The sequence below is a fragment of the Ornithorhynchus anatinus genome, chromosome 7 (genome assembly GCF_004115215.2).
Source record: "Ornithorhynchus anatinus isolate Pmale09 chromosome 7, mOrnAna1.pri.v4, whole genome shotgun sequence".
Taxonomy (NCBI): Eukaryota; Metazoa; Chordata; class Mammalia; order Monotremata; family Ornithorhynchidae; genus Ornithorhynchus; species Ornithorhynchus anatinus.
Genome location: NC_041734.1, coordinates 16954763 through 16979714, shown reverse-complemented (window position 1 = coordinate 16979714; position 24952 = coordinate 16954763). Strand labels below are relative to the sequence as shown.

General features: G+C 41.1%; 1 non-coding gene across 1 annotated transcript; it reads right to left on the bottom strand.

Moving 5' to 3' along the window:
• Positions 1–860: 860 nt before the first annotated feature.
• On the bottom strand, positions 861–998 carry LOC114813519. Its single transcript, XR_003761236.1, has one exon. It is a non-coding gene; the product is annotated as a small nucleolar RNA SNORA7 (small nucleolar RNA).
• Positions 999–24952: the final 23954 nt, after the last annotated feature.

Sequence of the window (24952 nt, the reverse complement as noted above, 5' to 3'; positions counted from 1 at the left end):
CTAGCACTCACATTTATGCCCTTCCTAAATGCTTGCATATGAATATGTATTCAGTAGTAGACCCAATTATTCTGATCCATCTATTTGTGAAAACTTTTATGTCTGTCTCTCCCATCAGAGTATATGCGTCTGAGAGCTGTGTCCTTTGGCCAGTTGATATTCACCACACCCTCAGCCCCACAGTGTTTATGCAATATCAATAATTCATACTAATGCCTGTCTCCCCCACTAGACTGTAAGCTCGTCGTGGGCAGTGAATGTTTTAACCAACTCTGTTGTACTCTCCAAGCACTTAGTTCAGTGCTCTGCACAAAGCAACTGCTCAGTAAATATCACTGATGAATTGATTGTGGGCAGGAAATTTATAATTTCTGTTGTACTTCCCCAAGTACGTAGTACAGTTTATTAGAGACAATAGGTATTCAATAAATACTATTACTACATAAGATTCGGCAACATAGTTTGGAATAAAAAGATCTCTTGACCCCAAACTCAACGCTGTAACCTTTAGGCAATCCTAACTCAAAAGCGATTTTTAACGAAGATAAAACTGCCTTGATTTGTATTATTATTTCCATCTATTAGTCTGATGAAGTCATTTTATCAATTGTATTTATTGAGGGCTTACTCTGCACTTGTCTTATGACGTCAGGTCATTTCCGACCCATAGCGACACCACAAACACATCTCTCCCTGACCACCTTGCTCTCCATCTGCAATTCTTCTGGTAGTGTATCCATAAAGTTTTCTTGATAAAAATATGGAAGTGGTTTACCGTTGTCGCCTTCCACACAGTAAACCTGAGTCTCTGCCCTCAACTCTCTCCTATGCCGCTGCTGCCCTGCACAGGGTGAGTTTTGACTTGTAGCAAATTGCCTTCCACTTGCTAGCCAGTGCCCAAGATAGGAATGGAATGGGTAGGCCTCTCCTTGACTCTCCCTCCCATAGTTGAGACTGGTAGAGTACTGGAAACTCTCCAGGTGCAACCCTGAGAGGTGTTTATTCTGTGCAGAGCACTGTAATAAGTGCTTGGAGAGTACAGTAGGGCAGAGTTGGTGGAAGGATTCCTTTCCCACAGTGAGCTTACACGTGGATTATGACTTCACTTTATTTTTCAGACAGTGAAAAATCTGCATTTTATGAGGATATTTTTCAACTTTTCGAATACCCACATTGAAAGCTAAATAAAACACCCAGTTAATGCTTTCTTTGCCTATTCAGAATTGTTGTGAACATTGTTTCATGAAAACTGATTGAATTTCAAAATTGGCCCAAATCTTTCTAGAAATAAATTCACCACTGCAATTAGAGCCATAATGAATGACTAAACTCCCAAATCTAATGTAATATTTAGCCAAGACTGGTGAAATATCCCTCATAATCCTGTTCATTCCCTGAAAGTCTCAAACAATTCTTACACTAAATATCAAGGGAAATTTCTATGTCCACTAGCCCAGATCATGAGTGTGCTCCTTTATTAGAATGCCTAGATTATTTGGAAAACAAATATATATTATTGGCTCTACTACTAAAATACAGCAAAGCTTTAATTTGCTAATGCATAAGGGCAAGATTGAAATCAGACATCAGTCTTGCAGGTATGGGTATCTTTTTTAAAAAAAATTTAATCTGAGTATTTTGAGGGACAAAGTAGTATGCTTTTGCGTTCACACTTCAATTGTCTTGAATTCACAATTCAGCACAGTCACAGAAAATTATGTACAATATTTGTTTTAAGGAATTATTCAGACTCCCTGGCTTTACTCCTTTGCTTTTCTGTGCCTACATTTTCTATATCATAATAATAATGTTGGTATTTGTTAAGCACTTACTATGTGCAGAGCACTGTTCTAAGTGCTCGGGGAGATACAAGGTAATCAGGTAGTCCCACGTGAGGCTCACAGTCTTAATCCCCATTTTCCAGATTAGGTCACCTAGGCACAGAGAAGTTAAGTGACTTGCCCACAGTCACACAGCTGACAAGTGGGGGATCCGGATTCGAACCCATGACCTCTGACTCCCTGGCCCAGGCTCTTTCCACTGAGCCACACTGCTTCTCTATCATGGAGAGAAGATTTTCTATCTCTATCTATCTCTATATCATGGAGGCAAACATTGTATTCTCTTTCTTCCAAGCCTCCTGCCACCACTGTCAGAAACTGAAACTTGGACTGTATTGATCTTTGATCTGATTCAATGTGGCAGTACATTGGCTCCTCTGTCCTCAATTAATCATTTTTAATGGCATTTGTAAGTACTTACTATATTGTCAGACTCTGTACTTAGCACTGGGTGAGAGGCAAACTAATCAGATTGGACACAGTCCTCATCCTGTGTGGGACTCATAGTCTTAATCCCCATTTTACAGATGAGGTAACTGAGGTCCAGTGAAGTTAAGTAACTAGCCCAAGGCCATACAGCAGGATTAGAACCCAAATCCACTGACTCCATGGCCCATTCTCTTTACACTAGGCCACACTGCTTATCTTATTGCAAACATTTTCCTGGAAGTCTGTATGCCAAACAGGATGAGAAGGAAAAGACAGTGAAATGCAAACCACAGTTGTTCTTGTTAAGAAATCATAACAGAAGGTTTGAGGAAATGGCTAAAATGGAGATTTTGGGTTATTCATAGATTTTGATTGTCCATGCTATCCCAGTTCTTTAGCACTTCAGCAGAATGAGAATTGACCAAGCTCTTTCTCATCATTTTCAGGCAGGATAGAAATCAATGGTCAAACCAACAAGAAGCAGTGTGATCTAGTGGTTAGAGCCCAGGCTTGGGAGTCAGAAGGATCTGGGTTCTACTCCTGGCTCCAGCCCCTGTCTGCTGTGTGATCTTGGGCAAGTCACTTTACTTCTCTGTGCCTCTGTTGCCTCACCTGTAAAATGGGGATTGAGACTGTGAGCCACATGTGGGACATGGACTGTATCTAATGTGATTAGTCTGTATCTATCCAAAGCACTTAGTAACATGCCAGGAACCTAATAAGCAATTAATGAACACTATTAAAAAAAGTTAATTTGAACAAGTGAACTCTAAGCACTAAGTAACAGAGTAAGTACTTATCTAATACCGTAAAAATAACTGAGTTGCAGGTTAAAATTACAAATGTATAAGGAGTTTGAAGTGTGAAGTTTGGTAAGAGTAATTTCCTTTTCTTGTTAATGGAATATCGGTCCATTATAGAGAACAGATAATGCGTGTATTTCACTGACCTAGCAAACATTTGTTGTCATAGGGATAGTCGTAAACTCCACACAATATTTCAGTTACAAAACTTGATTTCTGATAAGCACACTTGGTTCCAGGTCAGGGGCACCTTCTTTTTGCCTCTTGTGTGTTCATATTTCCAGATGAATGGTTGTCTACATTTAACATCGGGGAATATTGAATCCCTGTCTCACCTTGGAAAAAATGAGCTATAATCATTGTAGAGCAGTGGACCCTTGTAATGCTTTCTAGCAGCTCTGTAGTAGCTGTGGTTCGGGAATATTTAAAGGGTTACACTCCACTGAAAGCTACACCTATCAGCAGTCAAGGAGAACAACTGACATGAAACTAGAATTTTATTCAGAAAATTAAAAATACTTCATCCTGTACAACTGGCTGTGAGCAACTTCTTTCTTGTATAAAGAACTTGACGACTGTGTAAACCTCAGTTAGTATAACTTGCTTTGAGGTCTTGTGCATACACTAAACAATAATACCCTTTTTCATGTGATTTTCGGTTTTGTTTTTGAAGTCTGGCATTATGTTTCACACAAAATGTGATACCATGTGGAGCAGTGATATCAAAAAGCCCCCAATGTACTGAACCTGAATGTTTTATTCAGTTTTATGCCTAGGAAGAAGCTTGTGCCTATGGAGTGCCCTGAGACAATGAAGAAATGATAATGCTTTGTTCACCTTAGCTTATTTTAATTCCAAAAGACTAAAGGCTTAGTTTTACAAGGCCCAGCTTCCTACTTGATTAGGTCTCTGGAGTGGGGCTGTGAGGTCTTGAATGTGATATTGACACCAGGCTTTGTTTACATTAGTAGAACCAGATTTTGCATTTTTTCATGGTTCTCCCACCTTGTGTCAGAGAATATACGGAGTAATGGTGGCTATACTTTCTGGGAATTTAGATCACCAGTGTCTTCCTTTTGAGTGACTTGGAGAGATTAGATATTTCCATAGCTTTCCCCACAAATGTTTACCTTGCCCATTTAATAATAAGGGAGTGATTTTTGCCTCTTGGACAAAGATGTTTACTATGTGATTGGGTTAAAAAAAATATGCACATGGCTACTAGAAATGAAAACACATATCAAAAGTCAGTTTGTGGATTTTGAGAGTTCAGCAAGCTCCTGGGAATTCTACCAATTAATCAGTGATACTTCTGGAGCATTTATGTGCAGAGGACTGTATTAAGCACTTAGGAGATAAACGTACAACAGAATTAGTGGACACGTGCCTTGCCAGTAACTAGCTTACAGTCTAGAGCAGGAGATAAACATTAATGTAAATAAATCTGGATTTGTGAAATTCAAGAAAATTAGTTTGCATTGTCTCCCTCAGGGTCATGGTGACAATTCATAGAAAGCAAAATGTGGACTCTCTTTATCCACAGAAGTAGTGAAAAGAGTGTAGAATGTGCGGTTGAATGGCCTGGTGCCCTTATACTCTACTGAACCATAATTCATTTTTCATCAAAGATCAAGATCATATTTTATTACCTTTATGCACTTTTGCACATTATGGTTTCTTTTTGATCCTTCTCCAAGTACCACTTAAACATATAGAACTCCACCTTGAAAAAGCATTCTAATAATGCCTCTTCACCACTCAGTATAATACAGAATATAGAATAATGCAGGAGAGAATTGTCCCTTGTTAAGCTCCTATTTATAGTTCCTAGAACCTTCCTTGACCTTCAATCAAGGCACATGGCAGACTGGTATTTTTTTTTAAGCACTGCTATGCGGTATGATCCACACTGTGAGGGTTCAACAAACGTTGGCTTGGAGCACCAAACAAAATGATCTCACTCTGCCTTTGCCCATTTGACTTATCTGTCTGTTTGCTTTAGTCAATGTGATGTTTTCTCTTAATAGCCTTCCATTCAAAGTTGATTTTTCACTCCTCACTGGAAAGTAGTCAAGTGAAGTTTTGAGTCCTATCTTTCAGTATTTAATATTGTTTCCAGTCTAGCAAGAAGAACTGGGGAGGACAGGATGTGAGGAGATGGTGTTTATTTCCCTCAGAAGCAACATACCTTGATAGGAAAGAGGTGTTTTCTGTTTGCTACTCACAACAGTGTAGTAAAATGCACTTTGACTGGCATGTTCATATCATTTTACAAATGAGGACAAATGACACAGACTGCTTTAGTCACTTGTCTGATGGAAGGACGTGGCGAAACAGCAGCATGGTCTTGTGGAAACAGAATGGCCTCAGAGTCTGACGTCCTGGGTTCTAATCCTAGTCCCACCACCTGTCTGCTTTGTGATCTAGGGTAGGTCACTTGACTTCTCATGTCTCAGATTCCTCACCTGTAAAATAAGGATTAAATATTTGTTCTTCCTCCTGCTTTGATGATGTGCTCCGTGAGGGCCAGGGACTGTGTCCAATCTGATCAACTTATATCTACCCCAGGGCTTAATGCAGTGCTTTGCACACAGTAAGTGTTTAACAAATACCTCTACTATTAGTTGAGACTGGATTCCAGTTCTCTTACTTCACACATAGAACTATACTGTAGAACATGCTTCCTACCAAATTATATGTGTGTATATTTCTCACACATCAGCTTTTTTCTCTCATCAAAAGTGTATCTCATCATAGTGCTCTTTTGCCATTTCCTTTTGCACTGTGTCCCAAACTGCATTTCGTAATGCCTACAGGATGTAAATACCCTATTTAGGACCATTATATGTACATTTGGGCCCACCTATAGTTCTGGATATTTCAGATATGAATACTTTTCGGTTGGTTATGTTTTTCTTTCTGGTTGCTCCCTTTCATCTCCATAAATGAGCTGGCTCCAAATTAGCATTTTGGCTTTGATGTGACAGAACCTAGAAGGAGGATTGGATAAGACATAATTTATCCTGTAAATGTGCATTCTCTGGGAATAGTGGAAATGAGGGGATAATATATGAGCATTTCAATCCAGGGGAAAAAAAAAGTCAGCCAACTGTAATGTCTTTTGCAGCTCCACACAACAGGAATGTGCCTTACCTGGGTTTCAAGAACTTAATAAAAGAGAAATAATGATTTAGAGTCCAATTTTGGTTAAAAGGGAGCGGAACGTGACATTTGACTATCTGACTTTTTCCAAGAAGAAAAGAATACTGCTTGTTAGACTACCTTGCCACGTGAGGTTCCAACAAATGAGAGTTGAAAGGGGAGTTTATAATTCAGGAGAAGAACACTAATACAGAAGGAAAGGTTTGGATTTGCATTCTGTTACTCTCGTCTCCTCATTAAGAACAAAATACAAATCAGGTGTTGGCTTCATGTGTGATATGAGAGCAGGCTTTAAATGACAAGTTCACTAAAATATATTATTATTCAACCATAAGCCTTCTGGAAAGGTGGCTCCTCTGACATACTATCTCCACCATTATTCTCTCCTCTTCATCTTTTTTTTTAATTTGCATATGAGACAAGCTAGTATCTCAGCACTTTCCTGTATATTCATCAATTTAGATCTGCTTGTTTCCCTCATTAAACTGTAAATGCTTCAAGAGCAGAAATCATGTCTTACACTCTTTCTGCAAGATCCCCAAGTACTTAATTCAGGGCCCAGCCTATGGTCGGCACTCGATCAATTCTGCTGGTGATGACGGTGATATTCCCAGAAAGGAGTTTTCTGGTGTCCTCACCCTGACAGGGGCACACAGTCATCTTTTGGCATTATAAACTTTCTTTCTATGGTCCTAGAGGATCGTACCTCCTCTTTAAATGCCGTCTAGTCATTTCCGACCCATAGTGACTCCATGGACACCCCCACTTCAAAATGTCACGTCTTTTCTCATAAAGTCGTTCTGGCACGTGTACTGTAGAGTTTTCTTGGTAAGGATTTGGGAGTGGTTTACCATTGCCTTCTCCTGAGCAGTAAAAATTTGAGTCTCTGCCATTGTCTCTGATCAGCATTTTGATCATCCACCTTTGACTCTTTCCCGTGCTTCTGCTGCCCAGCACAGATGAATCGACTTTGTCAGATGCTTCGACTTAGACCTTTCCATTATGGTTAGCTCTATATGGCTTAGCTCTAAGCTTCATAAACCTATGTAAACTCTCCTGCCACAATAAGGCGTCGATTCATAGGGGGATCGTCTTCTGCCATGATAGAGTCATTTTCTGTGGTTCTAGAGGATCATAGTTGCTTTAGGTTAAAAGAGACTTTGAGATGTTGTTCAATTCCTATCCCCTTCTCCTAGAAGTACAATATCTCAAATGCTTCAAGATGAAAAGCAGTGTTTCCTAATGGACAGAGCACAGGCCTGGGAGTCAGGGAACCTGGGTTCTAATACCAGTTCTGCCACTTGTCTGCTGTGTGATGGTGGGCCAGTCATTTAACTTATCTGTGTCTCAGTTCCTTCCTCTATAAAATTGGGGATTAAAGCTCTAGGCCCTATGTGGGACATGGATTCTCTCCAACCTGATTAACTTTTATCTACCCCAGTGCTCAGTAAAGTGCCTGGCACATTGCAAGTGCTTAACAAATGTCATTACAAAAGGTCTTCAAACAGGTTGGACACTGTCCATATCCCACATAGGGCTCACAGCTTTAATCCCCATTCTAGAGTTGAGGTAACTGAGCCACAGAGAAGTGAGGTGACTTGCCCAAGGACACACAGCAGACAAGTAGTAGAGCCAGGATTAGAACCCAGGTTCTTCTGACTCCTAGGCCCATGCTCTTTCCGCTGGGCTGCACTCCTTCTCAGTTGAGTTTCTGACTAGAAACAGTGAAGTGTCTAGGCAGCATCACAGGCAGTTAACAGCTAAGAACTGTGACCCCAGAGGAATGAAGGACAGTAAGTGTGGAATACGGAGTAGCTTAGATTAAAAATAAGCAACTTTTCAGGCATTTGCCCAAAGCAGATGGTAAAGTCTATTTGGCTGCTATAAGTAACATGTTAAAGCTATTCCTGGGAAGGAAACTATTTCTGTCAAACTAAGTTGAACTGTCCCAGTGGAAACCTTAAGATGGGGAAGCTATGTCTGAGTCAGAGGGACTTGAACCCCAGGTGACCTCAAAGTAATTCTGACACTCGCCTTTGAGGCTGCTGCTCTGTATATGCCTTAGCTGTCTGGAGGGCTAAACTGTGTGCAGAGAACTAGACATGCACTCCGCCCCTTGAGGGGATCACAGTGAGTGTCTGTGTGGTGCTTAGGATATGGAGTTGTAGCAGAATTTTTGGAGGGTCCTTTAGGCACAGTGCACTGCACTAAATGCTTGAGAGTGTACAGCCAATACCCGAGACATAATTCCTGCCCTTGAGGGTCATACCCTTTAACAGATGGCCCTCCAAAACTGCCTTGAGCATATTTATTATTATTATTATTAAATGTTATTGTTGGATTTTTACCTGCTTTCTATATGCCAAACACTGTACTAATCACAGGGGTAGATATGAGATCATCAGGTCCCACATGGCACTCCCAGTAGGAAGGAGATTAGATATTGAATCCACATTTTGCAGATGAGGGAACTGAGGCCTAGAAAAGTAAAGTGATTTGTCCAAGGTTACACAGGAGGTAAGTGGCAGAGCCGGGATGAGAACCCAGATCCTCTGACTCTCAAACCCATGCTCTTTCCACTAGGGTATGCTGCTTTTAAGTTCCTGAATTCTTATTCAGGAATTTTCTGAATTAAAAATTGGCTTTTATCCCATTCAATGAGGTTACACAGGAGAGCATTATGTCAGGTGATTCAAATCGGAACAAACAAGCTGATAACAAAAAGGTGCTAAGGGCTCAATACACAATACCAACATCTGGGAATTCCACTACCATCCTACCTCCTGCATCCACCCCCTAGTAGGAAATGTGGATATGGAAAATTAGGGGAATGTGGAAAATTAGGGGAAGCAGTGTGGCTCAGTGGAAAGAGCCTGGGCTTCGGAGTCAGAGGTCATGGGTTCAACTCCCGGCTCTGCCACTTGTCAGCTGTGTGACTGTGGGCAAGTCACTTAACTTCTCTGTGCCTCAGTTACCTCATCTGTAAAATGGGGATTAACCGTGAGCCTCACGTGGGAGAACCTGATTACCCTGTATCTACCCCAGCGCTTAGAACAGTGCTCTGCACATAGTAAGATCTTAACAAATACCAACATTATTATTATTATGTGGGTTCCCATTGCAGGGCTTGAGCTAGGATGATTAAGAGATTCAAGGTATTAGGGGCATCAATTTCTAGATATGTGGGAAGAGACGTCAGCCAAGATAAGTAGTGATTAAACAGAGGAGGAGATTCTCTGTTGGGCAGAAGACTGTATTGGGGTAAAAAAAAGTTTGCAAAAGACATTATTGCATCACTATTATCCCCCTTCAAAGTGTATGATTCAAAAGTGAGTGATTCAGAATAATTTCTCCAGTATGTTTTGACTGGAAATTTTCATCCCCGTAGGAGGGTTACCCCTGAAATATTTGCTTAGTGACATATCTTCAAAGAAATGAATGTTTGATTCTGATTGTCAACCCTGAAGAGGTTTTCTTAGAGTTAAAGATTTTTTTTACAAGGAATGATTTTGAAAACCCTTATCAAGCCTCCCTCTGCTAAACCCTGTGTTTGTGCAAGGGCCTTCAAGCATTGAAGTATGTCTGCTCAAGGTGAAAGTAGATTTATCTCAGTTCCATTTGCCAGCTTGAAGTATTTCTTATGTTAATGGACTAAGGTGTATGGTTGTCTTTGAAATAAATAGAAAGATGCTCTGGTTATCCTGGAGAAGATGTCTGTTTAAATTACTAGGTAGCAGCAAAGAGCTCAAGACATAAAAATAGGTCTTTAACTGTCCACTGAAATGTATAAAAGGCAGTTAAAGCCGAAAACAGCCATCAACCCATTCTCCTTTCAGTTGCTCTACCACAAATAGCTCTAATATCCATCATTACAATGCAATTGTGTGTTCACAGCTCGTATATTGCCCATCTCCTGGTTTGGAAAGACTATCTCTCAGGCAACAGATTATTAGGCTTTACATATTCTTTTCTGTATCCCATTTGTGCGAGTTTTCTTGGAATTTCTTTATAGAATTTCAAGTCCAGGGGCCATTTCAAAATCGGGAAGGGGATCATGACTTGCATTTCCATTTCATGTTGGAAAATGGAATACTGTGGGAGGCTGTGGAATTGGAGAATTTGAGACAATGCAATTCATAAACAACTGCACTTGTCATTGTCAGGTTGTAATTGGTATCACAATTTCACTATAATAGCTGTTCTTGATTTAATGGGAATCAGGGATGCTGTGTGGATTCCTCAGGTTCATTTTCATTCATGAGATAAATATTCATGAGATTGTCTCTTCAGAAAGAAATGTCCATCTGTAATTCAATTATATCTTAAACAGATAACAGTATGGTCTAGGCTGCCCTTTTTTCTTTTCAAATGAACTTCTGCTTGAATTTAGCCACTTGACCTGTCTGAACTTGTTTGCATAATAGCACCTATAAATGTGATCAATAGGTGAAAAAAAAGGCGAAGAACTCAGAGCACTTGAATCAGTCTCTGCTCCAGTGAAGGAAATTTTGAGGGAAATGAATTGTCCCTCTACTTAATCAACTTCATGCTTAATTGTATTGAGGTTCTGGACTATGTAAGTATTTCCAACCCATTTCAGACATTTTAGACATTTAGGTCTGCAGTCATCCTTCTCTGGGGTTGAGCAGAAAGCTGGTCAGTCGATTAATAGTACTCATTGTTTCTGCCGTGCAGAGCACTGTACTAAGTGTTTGAGACCCACCTTGCCCCATCCTACCCCACCTCGCTACTCTCTTACTACAACCCAGCCCACACACTTCACTCCCCACTGTACCTTGATCTCACCTGTCTCGCCACCAACCCCTGGCACACGTCCTGCCTCTGGCCTGGGACACCCTCCCTCCTCAAATCTCAAAGACAGTTATTCCCCCTCCCCTTTCAAAGCCTTATTGAAGGCACATCTCCTCCAAGAGGCTTTCCCTAAGCTCCCCTTTCCTCTTGTCCCACTCCCTTCCACGTTGCTCTGACTTCCTCCCTTTATTCATCCCCCGCTAGCCCCACAGCACTTATGTCCATATCTGTAATTTAATTATTTATATCATTGTCTATCTCCTAGACTGTTAGCTCGGTGAGGGCAGAGAAGGTGCCTGTTTATTGTTACATTTTACTCTCCCAAGCACTTAGTACAGTGCTGTGCACACAGTAAGCAGTCAATAAATATGATTGAATGAATGAAAAGAGAGTCTAATAGAGTTAGTAGACATGATCCCTACCCTCAAGGAGTTTTCAGTCTTACAGGTCCATGGCATGTATTCCTTAGGTTGTCGGCTATTCAAGGGCTGGACTGTAGGTGTATGAGGAAAGGGGAAGTGGCAGCAACAGAGGAGGGGAGAGAGAGAAGGAAAGGGACATGGGAAATCTATACCTTCTCCCCTTCAGCATCACCCTCCTACCTCCTCTACCACTGTAGCTTCTTGTCTTTCTCCATTCCTTTGCTAGCCCTGCCCCAGCCCCCAGATTTGCCAGCCTGGAAGACCAGGTGACATGAATGGGCTGAGGGGTGGAAGAAGCACAAACAGTGAAGTCTATCCCATTGGAGCTTTGGAAAAAAAATAGAGAATAGATATTGAATTTGGGAGAATTGAGAAGACATGGAGGTGGCTTTGGGATGTGCTCTGCACACAGTAAGCGCTCAATAAATATCATTTAATGAATGACTGGGAATAAAGGGGTTGGGCTCTGGAGGAAGTGATGGCAAAACCAGAGACTTTATTTCCTCTTGAAATGATTTCCGCTCACCTTCCAGGCTTTCCATCAACTGATCCCATCTTGCGTCTCTGCTCTCCACTCCTACTCCCCAACTCACCATTCTCATTTCTCCAAAACTACCCTTCCACCTGGACCTCACTCTCAACTCTCCCACCTCTGTCTTTTTACTCACCCTGTTTCTCCCAGCTTGGAACTCTCTCCTCCTCAGATCTTCCCATTTTTCTTAGCTTTCCCCAGTGAATTCCCAGCACCCCAAGCCATATGAACATATCAGCCATCTCTAGCCTTTATGTGCTCATTTATGCACAACCTCATTATTTATGCATCATTAGTTTATTTTGATCTTTAATCTATTTCCCTGGTTAGCATGTAAGCTCTTTGTGGGCAGGAAATGTGTAATTTCTTTATTCTGTATCTCCCAAGTACAGGGCATTACCCAATGTCCACCCAGAAAGTGCTTTTCATCCCTACTGAAGCAGCGTGGCTCAGTGGAAAGAGCACGGGCTTGGGAGTCAGTGGTCATGGGTTCTAATCCCCATCCCTCCCCTTGTCAGCTGTGTGACTTTGGGCAAGTCACTTAACTTCTCTCTGCCTCAGTTACCTCATCTGGAAAACGGGGATTAAGACTGTGAGCCCCATGTGGGACCACCTGATTACCTTGTATCCCCCCCTGTGCTTAGAACAGTGCTTGGCACATAATAAGCACTTAACACGTGCCATCATTCAAGTGCTTAGTACAGTGCTCTGCACATAGTAAGTGCTCAATAAATATTATTGAGCAAATATTGAATGAATGAAGCAAGCATAATAATAATAATAATAATGTTGGTATTTGTTAAGCGCTTACTATGTGCCGAGCACTGTTCTAAGCGCTGGGGTAGACACAGGGGAATCAGGTTGTCCCACGTGGGGCTCACAGTCTTAATCCCCATTTTACAGATGAGGTAACTGAGGCACCGAGAAGTTAAGTGACTTGCCCAAAGTCACACAGCTGACAAGTGGTAGAGCCGGGGTTCGAACCCATGACCTCTGACTCCAAAGCCCGTGCTCTTTCCAGTGAGCCACGCTGCTTAGCATAGACATGCTACTACCCAAATATGAACTTAATGAGATCTTCCCCCTCCTGCTGAAATCCCCAGAGCTACAGAATATTTATGTTTTTGTCAATAGGGACAAAAGAATGCTAACTGTTATAGGTCCCTTCCAAGGCTCAGTGGGGGATGGGGAAAGGACGGGATAGTGGCAAGAGGCTGGAACAAGAGCACAGAAAGGTCCCTGCTTGGGTGAGTGTATTTTTTTTAAATGGTATTTAAGTGCTTACTATTTGCCAGCCACCATTCTAAGCGCTGAGTCAGAAACAAGATAATCAGGTTGGATACAGTTCCTGTCCCAAATGGGGCTCACAGTCTTAATCCCTATTTTATAGCTGAGGTACCTGAGGCACAGAGAAGTGATGTGACTTGCCCGAGGTCACACAGAAGATAAGTGGAGGAGCTGGGATTAGAACCCAGGTTCTTCTAATACCCAGACCCATGCTCTATCCACTAGGCAATACTGCTTCTACATGACTGAATCAGAAAGTAGAGGGTTATATTGAAAAGACAGTGGAGAGGGGCCCGAAAAGGGGGAGTAGGAAAGAGAGGGAAGAAAGTAAGTAGGGGAAAGACCAGGGTGAAAGGGGGCATGTGGGGAGGAAGGTTGCTGTGAGAACCTCAGCAAGCAGGGAATGAAAGTCAGATGGAATTTGCAAGTATATCTTGCATCTGGTGGGAATGTTGGGGCCTTCTGGAGTGCCTTTGTGTTGGGTGCGGGGGCGGGGGAGTGGGATAAAGAATGATGTGTCCAAGAGAATAAAGGATGTTGTGTCCAACTCTAGACTGCAGACTGAGGCGATGGTTAGCAGAACTGGTCCTGAAACTAAATAATGACAATATAATTTTCCAGTAACATATTTTTAATTTTTTTTTACTAATGTGCCCACTATGTTACTCCCATTTTGCAGAGGAGGAAACTGAGGCACCAAGAAATGAAGTGACCTGCCTCAGATCCCACAGCAGGCATGGGGCAGAGCTAACATCAGAATTTAGGTCCTCTGATTTCCAAACCCATGCTCCTTCCACTAGGCTATGCTGCAACTCTTAATATTCTCTGAGATCTTTATTATGAATAAAAAGTGATTCTTTGAGCTAGTGCTAACCACAGTAAAATATTTGTAGGTATGAATATCCTAGGTCCGTTTTAAGTTTCCCTACCATGATCTTAAATCCCTTAGAATATTATTTTTTCCTCTAGAAAGCACATTTTAAAAGAATCCATGCATTACTAAATAGGTCACATTGAGGGAAAACTGGACACAGAAGGGAAAGAACACATTTGAGGTGAATTGTAAGAAACTCACCAACTATGATTACCACAGAGAAATAACAGAGTAATGGTTAAGAAAGCCGTGATGGCCAGGGAAATACAAGGAGCAGTGAAAAAAGCAAAATGTGTATGAGACATAAATCAAACGTGTCATTTCTATAGAGGAGCTCTTTCCATGTCTCAAGTAAAAAAGAAGAAAATAACCCCAAATCAAGAATTCAAATGGAAAAAGATTGCACAAGGTAGGAAAGGAAAAGAAAGAATTTTTGAAGTACTTGAGTAGTAAAAGGTCAAGGAGATATATTGAAAAGCTTCTGAAAGCTAGAGCAAGAACTTAGTGAAAGATGAGTTGGATATCGCTGATATCTTTGCCTTGGTGTTCACTAGGGAGAGTGAGAGAAGCTAACTTGAATCAAGATAAATTTCTGAGGGAGGAAAAAAAAAACAGAAAATAAATTACCATTGCTATGGGTGTCACTTCCTAAATAGGTTAAACAACAGTGAAAGCAAAGCCTAAATCACTTCATGACTAGGTAGAGCTCAGCTCAACATTTTGAAAGAAATATTGGATAAATCGTGAAAGACCAACGGGAAAGGTTTGAATCGTCAGTTCAAACAAGAAGCATAGTTGAAAGCTAAGAGTTGAAAATCGTTTTTTGAATAGATGTAACCGTCACAACCTTTGGGGTTTGAAAACAACATCGCTGTCAGGGACGATTTCACCCATGTGTGAGTGGGGTCGATGGCCTGATGCATGGCAGATGGTCTTGTCTTCATCATCATCGGTGGTATTCATTGAGCACTGACTGTATACAGAGCCTGGGATACAGTGTACAGCCTATATACTGTATTCACGTGCAGTGTTTATGAGCCTGTATCAGCACCTGGGATAGTATGGTACAATAGAGTTGGCACTCGTGTTCCCTGCCCATAACAAGTTTATAATACAGAGGGGGAGACAGACATTCATCTAAATGAATGATGTATAAAATATAATTTTGAGATGTGGACATATGACTTCACTCTGCGGATATCCCATTGTGGGCAGCCACATTAGCTACCTGCAGGATCTGGTGCCATTTGCAATTCTCTTTCTTGGTAGTGCCTGTGAAACCCCATTGGCATCAAAGAACTTTCCCGCACATCACCTAGAGGACCTTGAGTTCCCGGCTAGGGGACATGCTCACTATCCTTGTGATTATGGCTATATAGAGAGGACTTGGTGGAATTCAGCGTATCAAAAGTACCCATCCGTCACTGGGATTCATTGAGCCCCTACTCAGCACGAAGCACTGAACTAAGCACTTGGAAGAATGACAGGGAAAAAAAACCACACCTCCCCTGCCCTCAAGGATTTTGGCATCCAATGAGAGAGACAAAAGTTATTCACAGATAGTAAGATCAGGAGGAAGAACTTGGAAAAAGGATTCAGCTATCTGAATAAAATAGCTGAATAAATGATTAAAGGGTACTATATAATTAAGTGGTGAGTTTAGGAATAAAATGCAGGAGTGGCCGTTGGGTTGATAAACAAGATAAAATATTGAAAGGCAGAAAGTATGAAACCCATGAAACCAGCTCTACTCTGTCCACCCACCATATTGAGTTGTTCCTATGTACCAGGTGCTTGGGAGAGCAACAGTAGAAATGAGACATGGTCTGTATTGTGGCCAAGGAATGTGGCTACCATCTCGGTTGTATTGTACTCTCCCAAGCACTAAAAGTGCTCTGCATATAATAAGAGCTCAATAAATACAATCATTGATGTAATCTAATGGAATTTTCTATAGCACTCTCTGGGGCTAGGTGATAAGTAGAGGATTTAGTGAAATTTGGGCAGTTAAAGCAATCTATCTGGATTATTAAATGAATGAAACTATACCAAATCACTTTCCTCCTAAGTCTGCCCACTTCAACCTTGACCCTGCCCATTCTCATCCTGTATTCACTTAAAATATTACTCAACAGCCATAAAATACTCCTCTGGGTACTTAGGAAGCTCTCTTCTGGCTGTCATTTTCCAAACATAAACATCCTGGGGTATGCATATTGTGTTCTCTTTTATTTAAACCAGTTAAATAATTTGACTTATTCTAGGTAGTTTTATAACCAAGAAGAAAAAAAATTCTGTAACCAGTCAGTTCTTTGATTTTTACGTTTATGGTTTGTGAAGTTACAGACTGTTGATAGGATAATTTTCCTGACTAGCCATGATGCCCTATTTTCTCACTTTGATTTTTCTGTCATCTCTGTGGTTTTGTGCAGTATTCATTTAGTCAATTTCTCCAAATAGCCTTGCTGACATTATTAATGTCTATTAACATTCTCCTGAAGGACAATGTATTTCTAAAAAACTGACATATTGCCCCACTATAGGACTAAAAAGAGATATCCTAATCAGGTGGTGTCAGAAGGATCTCTGAGTGAGATAGTTATTCTCATCTAAATAGTTTTAATTGTATACCTGAACTCTGTATTCACTATTTGAGTTGAGTTTATCAGATGCAATATTCTTTTTTATATGTAAATTATTGGTGAAAAGTCTTTGAAAGGACAATACTGTTTAAATGCATATTGAAACATTGAAGTTTAAAGTAATTCATTTTTAAACCTTTGAAGAAAGAGCAGAACTCCTTCAGAACTCATTTCCTTATCAAGCAGGAAAGGGAACAGGTCCAAGGTGACTTGGGGGAGGGTTTAGGGAGAACTTTATGGAGCTTCTATAAAATGGAGCTTTCCTTTCAGCTGCTAGCAAAGTCCTCTACAGAAGCTCTTTTGTGATGTATTTCCACAGAAGTTTGGTCAAATCACATTGCCTCTTTATTGTGTTTATATTGCAGGGCAATTTCACACTTGATTTTCACCCAGTTCATTTGGTTGTTGGCTTAAGTCATCCACTTACTCACTGTACTGTGGTAATGCTACAGATTGCAGTGACTAGTGCTTTCAAATCAATCAATCAGTGGTATTTACTGAGTGCTTAGTGTGTGAAGAGCGCTGTACTAGGCTCTTCAGGGAGTACAATTCAACAGAGTTGGCCTCCCTCTCCTAGACCGTAAGCTGCTTGTGGACGGGGAATGTTTCTACTAATTCTGTCATTCTCTCCCAAGAACATTGTTCTGCACAGAGTGAGGACTCAATAAATATGACTGATTGATAGGTGTGTTTCCTGCCCACCAGAACTCATAGCATACTTTCCCCGAGTGCTCAGTATAGTGCTCTGCACACAGAGCTCAATAAATATGATCGATTATAATGTATAGGGAAAGAAAATCTTATTTCTATTGTCCCTTCCTGGAATGGGGTATACTGTTAAGATCGAGTTCCTGGATTTCACCTCCCCAACTCTTTCATTCATTCCTTCATTCAGTCAGTCATATTTATTGAGCTCTTTCTGGGTGCGGACCACTGTACTAAGTGCTTGGCAAAGCATAGCACCACCATAAACAGTGGCATTCTCTGTCCACAACAGGTTTACAGTCTAGAGGTGGGGAGACAGACTTCAGTACAAGTAAATAAAATGACAGATATGTACATAAGTGCTGTGGGGCTGGGAAGGGGGAAGAGCAAAGGAAGGAAGTCAAGGTGACGCAGAAAGGATTGGGAGATGAGGAAAAGCGGGCTTAGTCTGGGAAGGCCTCTTGAAGGAGATGTGCCTCTAATAAGGCTTTGAAGCAGGGGAGAATATTTGTCTGTCTCTTGCTTTTTATCCTTTCTGATGATGATATCAGAAGTGGAGATCCAGAGAAGACTGTTTAAAATTGGTTTCAAATCGATGATAGCATGGGTATCAGGAATGAAACTGTGTGCTGCTGAGGGTGAGGCAGAGTTTATGAGGATAAGGGATGGCGAGGGATTGTGGTTAGAACTCAGAAGCCGTAATTAGAAAATAATGTGAGAACCATCGGGGCCTAGTGGAAAGAGCACAGGCCTGAGAGTCAGAGGACCTGGGTTCTAATCCCAGCTCTGCCATGTGCCTGCTGTATGACCTTGGGCAAGTCACTTAACTTTTCTCTGCCTACTCAAACTGTGAATGCTGTGTGGAAAAGGGACTCTATCGAACCTAAAAAATACCCGAGTGCTTAGAAAAGTGCTTGACCCATATCAATCAATCAGTGGTATTTATTGAGTGTGTACTCCGTGCAGAGCATTGAACTAAGTGCTTGGGAGAATACCAGCAACAGAATTAGCAGACTTGTTCCCTGCCCATAACGAGCTTATACTATAGAGGGGGAGACAGACATTTGTATAAATAAGTGATTTATAGTAAGCACTTAAATACAATAATAGTAATGAAGCTTCTAAACCTTATAAAGACGTTTTGCTTCAGTCTTAAATTGCCTTCAACCTTAAGAGGAGGAACTATGGATGGTTTAACTATGCCTACTCTCTGCCCCTCTAACTGAAAGAATCTGACATCCCTAGGCTATCTTGCATCCTTTCTCTGTCCTGCCGGCAATATAAAGTATCCAATTTAACATCATTTGCAAAGTATGTTTCGAGTCTGTTTACTCTATTCCACCCTCCCAAGCACATAGTCCAGCTCTCTCCACACAGTATGTGCTCAATAAATATCACCAATTGATTGAGCTAGATAATTATTAATTATATGATCTGGAGAGCCAAAGCTGAACATTTGTCCCTTCAGCCTCCAGGTGAGACAGCTGTTATTAATCATCCCTTTCTTTCTAGTCCTGTCTGTTTTCATCCTCCTCAGAGTACTAGCTTCCCAGCAAATTGGAATTCTAAGGTTTCAAGAGTTTGAGCAAATTTGGCACCAACCACTTCTGTAATGCCTGTCTTCATTTTGCATCCCTGGGTTTTCACTATTTTATTTTGGAGAGAATATCATTGAGGAGTTAAGGATCATTCTTTTTACAGCATGCAGCAGTCTGCATAGAGCAGCAATGCAGAGTTGGGAAGTATGATTCTGTGCATGTCCTTAGTGTTTAAGGGCTGAGTACTTTGGGAATACAATTTCCACCCACTCGAAGAACTGACTGTATCCTCAAACCACTGCCATGATTATCAGCAACAGGAGTGTAGATTTGCATGTGCTCATGTACCCAAATCATTTGTGTGGCTGAATGCAAGCAGCTGACATTGTGAGACAAACCATCATCATCAGTGGTATTTACAGAACACTATGTACAGAGCACTGTGCTAAGCTCTTGGGAGAGTACAGTACATCAGAGTTAGCAGACATGTTCCCTGTCCACAATGAGTTGACAGTCTAGAGGACAGACTTTTCCTAATCCTCTAATGGAATTGCAGACAAAATGCCAAAGAAAAACTTGTGTTATGGCAGAACCGGGTGTTTCATTATACAGATTGGGAGTCTGCACCCAGGTAAGAATGTAACTTTATTCACATATTCTCGAAAGTCAAGTTTCACATTGTCAGTGGTGTTATTTAAGTGCTTACTGTGGACAAAGACTGTACTAAGCCCTTCCTATTTATTTAAGAGGCCTTCCCTTGCTAAGCCCTCATTTTCTTTTCTCCCATTATTTACTGTTTTCTCCCTTTAGTATAGACTCGATTCTTTCTTACCAAGAATTAAATTTAGATTTAAGGGTATACAGACTTTTTCATCTTGAAATTCAGATTGGGATTTGTTTGGTGTCCCCATTTAGTCTTCTGTTTGTGTCTATGAAGTACGTGTTATAGAGTGGTTTGTGTTTGAAAAGGCATATCTGCCACGCTGCTTATCAGCTCTCGGTAATGCGAACTCATCCATAATCATCATAACCTCCATGATAACTACTGCAGCCCCACATACAGAATCCTATTCCTCAGACTGTTTATCCTGGTAAAAATGGAAAACATCAAACTGTGCACTCAGCTTGGTTTTCCTGGGAAAACCTCTTAGTCAGCTCATTGAAAATGACACAGTTCATCCAGTCTCGACAATGATCACATGCTTCTGTGAAGCCAGAATCGAAGAACCTCCGCCTCCCGCACCTGACGTGGCAAGGGCTTCCTTGCTTCTGAGAATCATTTCGGTGAAGAAGGATCTTTGTTTACCCCAGTAGCAGGCTTCAGACACACACAGGTGGCCCCATGGTACCAAGTAGCAGCCACTGAAGAAAAAAAATCAAACATTTTTCACAGCACTAGAGGTTAATAGCTTCCCTAGACGACACTAGAATTCTCTGAGGACTAGGTCTAAATATATCTCCCATCTCTAGTCTTCCCTAAAGAAAAAACTTCTAAAACTTATGAATTTTATTTACATTCAGCAGTCCATATGTGTTTAGAGTGTGCATACAGTTATTTATTTTGATTAATTTTAGGCCATGTTAAGAGTGTAAGTTTCTTGTAGGCATGAAATGATTTGCACAAAAGTGCTGTGGGACGGAGGGAATAAGCTAAGTACGAAGTGCGTATGGGGAATTGTTGTAAGCAGGGAATGTGTCTGCCAACTCTCCCAAGGGTTTGGTGCAGTGCTCTGCACATTCATTCATTCATTCATTCATTCAATCAATCATATTTATTAAGCACTTGCTGTGTGCAGAGCACTGTAATAAAGTGCTTGGAAAAGAACAATACAACAATAAAGAGGGACAATTCCTGCCCACAACTAGCTCACAGTCTAGAGGAGGGTACCATTGATGATGATGAGTACTCAAAGGCATGGGTAACTCAGTAGGTGGAGAATGAAGTGGGGTAATGAATTTAGTCAGAGAAGATGTCAGCCTATCAGTTGCATTTATTGAGCTCTTACTGTGGGCAGAACACTGTCCTAAGCACTTGAGAGAGTACGATATAACAGATTTGGTAGCCAGATTCTCTGCCCACAGTGACCTTAGAGTCTAAAATAAATTATGGATATGTACATAAATGTTGTGGGACTGAGGAAGGGGTGAATGCAGGGTACAATTCCCAGCAAAAGGGTGATGCAGCAGGGAGAGAAAGTAAGAGAAATGAGAATTTAGTCACTTCCAGGAGGAGATATCTTAGTAATACTAATAATAATAATGTTGGTATTTGTTAAGCATTTACTATGTGCAGAGCTATGTGAAGCGTTTACTATGTGAAGATGGGGAGAGTGGTAGTCTATGAGATATGAAGGAGAAGGTAATGTCAGGTAGAAGGGCAGAGGTGATCAAAGGAGGAAGCAAGCTTGTCCCCACCCCTCCTGCCTTCCACAATGGAACTTCGCACCTGAAGGCCTCTTCAGTGCAGGAATCAGGTATTACACCCATTGACGTTAGTAGGCACCCAGCAAGTATGCCTGAAGGGAACACCCAATTCCACATAAATTTGTTTTCCTTAGAATCTCATCCTTATTCTGCCAGATTCTCCACGGATCTAAATTACTCTCTGCAAATAACTGTAAATTATTCCCCAGGCATCGTCTGACTCATTCAGGTCAGGTTCCATTTTGCATACTGAACAGTATTTTACAAGTTAATACCTCACCTAAAAATGGTTAAGATTCCTCTGAAAATGCCTTGCTTTCTTGGGGATGAGAAGATAAAATGAGTATTGGAGGAGAGCAATAAGTTGAGCACTGAAAGAAAGTGGCTGAATGATCATATTTAGCCAACCGGTACCTTGTCTCAGAAACATTGTATAGTACGTGATGGTGTCTGTGCTGTACTTGTCATTGTGGTGTTTGTTGGGAAATCAGTGGGTATTTGCCAAGTCTAAAAGGGAGATATCTCCTCTCTCTGTGCCCCGATTAGTATAAAGCTTTGGTACGCTTCCCCTTCTGTCAATACTGAATGAAGTCAGCCTCCATGATCAAAAGCTAGACGTGTCAAGTGATTTTAGATATCTTGTTTCCCTAGGAGACCAGACTTAAAATAGATGATTTTGTCCAATGTCTTCGGATCTTTGAAAAAAAGCTTAAACAAAGCCCTGAAATGAGATAATCAAAGAACTCTCAAAGTGTTTGGCTATGGTGCTTTTTTGTTTTGTTTTGTTTTATAAATTAAGATATTTTATCAAGCAGAAACTCCAGGCCTTTCAAATGTCTCCTTTTATGTGATGGGCAGCTTAAATGCCATAGCGCTACTGTTTCAACGGTCATGGTTCCCTGCATGGTGTAGCTTTTGCAAACATCCAAATGAGGCGAGTTTAATCTGCTTTCAGGTGGCTTTGGCGCCGAGCAGCTGACACTGTAGATTTACAAACATTGCCCGTGAAGAGGATTCTAAATCGCTTTCATAAATTGAGCCTGCTTGGACAACTTCAATTATTCTTGAGGTCCACGACATCTTCGGTCTCAAACTAATTCTGGCAGCTTGCTTGCATAACATTTGATTCATCTCGCAGATTGGTACAAATGGCATTTTCCAAGTTTATGGGAAAGGGGTGTTTTGGAGGGATTTTATTAATAGCTGGAGAACAGCCAGGTTATTTCTGTAATTTCATCTGTAAAACAGAGATGCGGAAGGGAATTGGAAACATGTTCAGATTTCATTATAAAACCCTATATTGTGTCACTGTTTATTATTTTGTTTATTCAAGTGCAGTTCTCAGAAACAAATCCATCAGTGAGACCCTTCATACTTGTATAAATTTACAATTTGTAAGTGCTTAATAAAGACTCGGCATCATTCAGCTTTGCCGAAAACTACTCCTGGAGAATGTGTAGTTCGCAAACAGCGGCCTTGATTCCAATTTATGATGACGATGATGATCATTACCATCATTTTCAGAATTATCAGCACCAAGTAATATTTACTGAGTTACTGAGATGCCTCAGGACACCTGGCATGAGGGGGAGGGAACATGTCTACCACTCTTGTGACACTGTACTCTAACTAGCACTTAGAGTGCTCTGCGCACAGGAGAAGCTCAATAGGTATGATTGATTGATTGATTGAATTCCTCATTTGACACCATCCTCTTTAGAACTCAAGGAATTACTGAAAAAGTTCAGTGAAAATAACGATGTATTAGGGTGCTGTTAATGGTGATGGGGGTTCCCGAAACATAAAGATGAGTGCCCACCTTCTTTGATGCAGAATTAATTCCACTCACCCTTAATGAGGGAATGTAGATGGCCCATCTGACACTTGGGGCCTTAACTTGGGTATCAGATGAACTCACCAAATGCCCCAGTTAGGTAGTTGATTGAAGCATAATTCTGTGCTGTTTGGAGAAATGAAGCGTCTTGGGCTTGATGCTAATCTTCTGGATTTATAGATTTCTTTCTTGGACTCATATACTCTTGGCTTTCTTTCCTTAGCTTGTAAAATGAGCTACTGCTTAAATCCTAGTAGGAGGGCTTTGGCTCTGAAAAGTGTTTTACTGCGGAACAAAAGAAGGATCCCCGCATTAATGATGGGCTTGAGGGTTAAGGAATGGGGAAAGTGGCCAGAAATGGAGCAAATTATATAAACAAGCTAGAGTGGCTTGGCCTAAGATGGAACTGTAGCAGAGCACCCAGGATCTCAAAAATGCCATCACTATTTATGTTTTTGAGAAGAGAAAGCTGACTGACAATGTTGAGGAATCTCACCGATAATATCTGTGGTATTTACATGTTTAATAATAATAATGATAATGGTGGTATTCAGTCAGACAAAGTTCCTGTAAAACATGGGACCGATAGTCTAATGGGAAGGTAGAACAGCTATTTTATCCCCATTTTACAGTTGATAAAACTGAGGCGGAGAAAAGTCAAATAGCTTGACACATCAATCAATCAATGATATTTATTGAGCATTTACTGTGTGCTGTATTGAGGACTTGGGAGAGTACAATAAAACAGAAATCATATATACACATTCCCTGACCACAGCGAGCTTGCAGTCTTAAATCACACAGAAGGCAGGTTTGACATTTGGCCATGTTGATCATAAGTGAAATCTGTGATATATCAAGAGATGACTAGTTCCAGACTCAATATTGCCCATATGAAGATGCTTTAGATCTTGCTGCTAGAGGGACTTTTGTTTTGACTTAGTATTGATGTGACTTATGATCTTTTGTAGTTGATGGTCTGATTTCTAGGGTAATGGACTACAAGTATTTGCAAGTAGTGTGGCCTGGTGGAAAGACCATGGGCCTGGGAGTCAGAGAACCTGGGTTCTAATTTCAGCTCCACCACTTCTTTGCTGTGTGTGACCTTGGGCAAGTCACTTAACATCCCTGAGCCTCAGTTCCCTCATCTGTAAAATGGGGATCAAGACTGTTAGCCCCATGTGGGACATGGATTGTGTCGAATCTGATAATTTTGTAACTACCCCAGCATTTAATACGATGCCTGGAACCTAGTAAGCACTTAACAGATAGCATTCAAAAAACCCCAAAACCTAAAATAACTCTTGTTTCCTGCACTTGGACTCTGACTCCTCTGCATTACCTTCCTTTATCATGGTAGTCACTTGAGAAGAAAGCTCTCAGGTGATACTGTGGAGAAGCAGCATAGAGTCATGGATAAATCACAGGCCTAAGAGTCAGAAGATCATGGGTTCTAATGGCGACTCCACCACTTGTCTGCCGTGTGACCTTGGGCAAGTCCCTTCCCTTCTCTGGGCCTCAGTGACCTCATCTATAAAATGGGGATTAAGACCGTGAGCCCCACGAGGGACAGGGAATGTGTCTAACTTGATTTGCTTGTATCCACCTGGTGCTTAGTACAGTGTCTGGCATATAGTAAGTACTTAA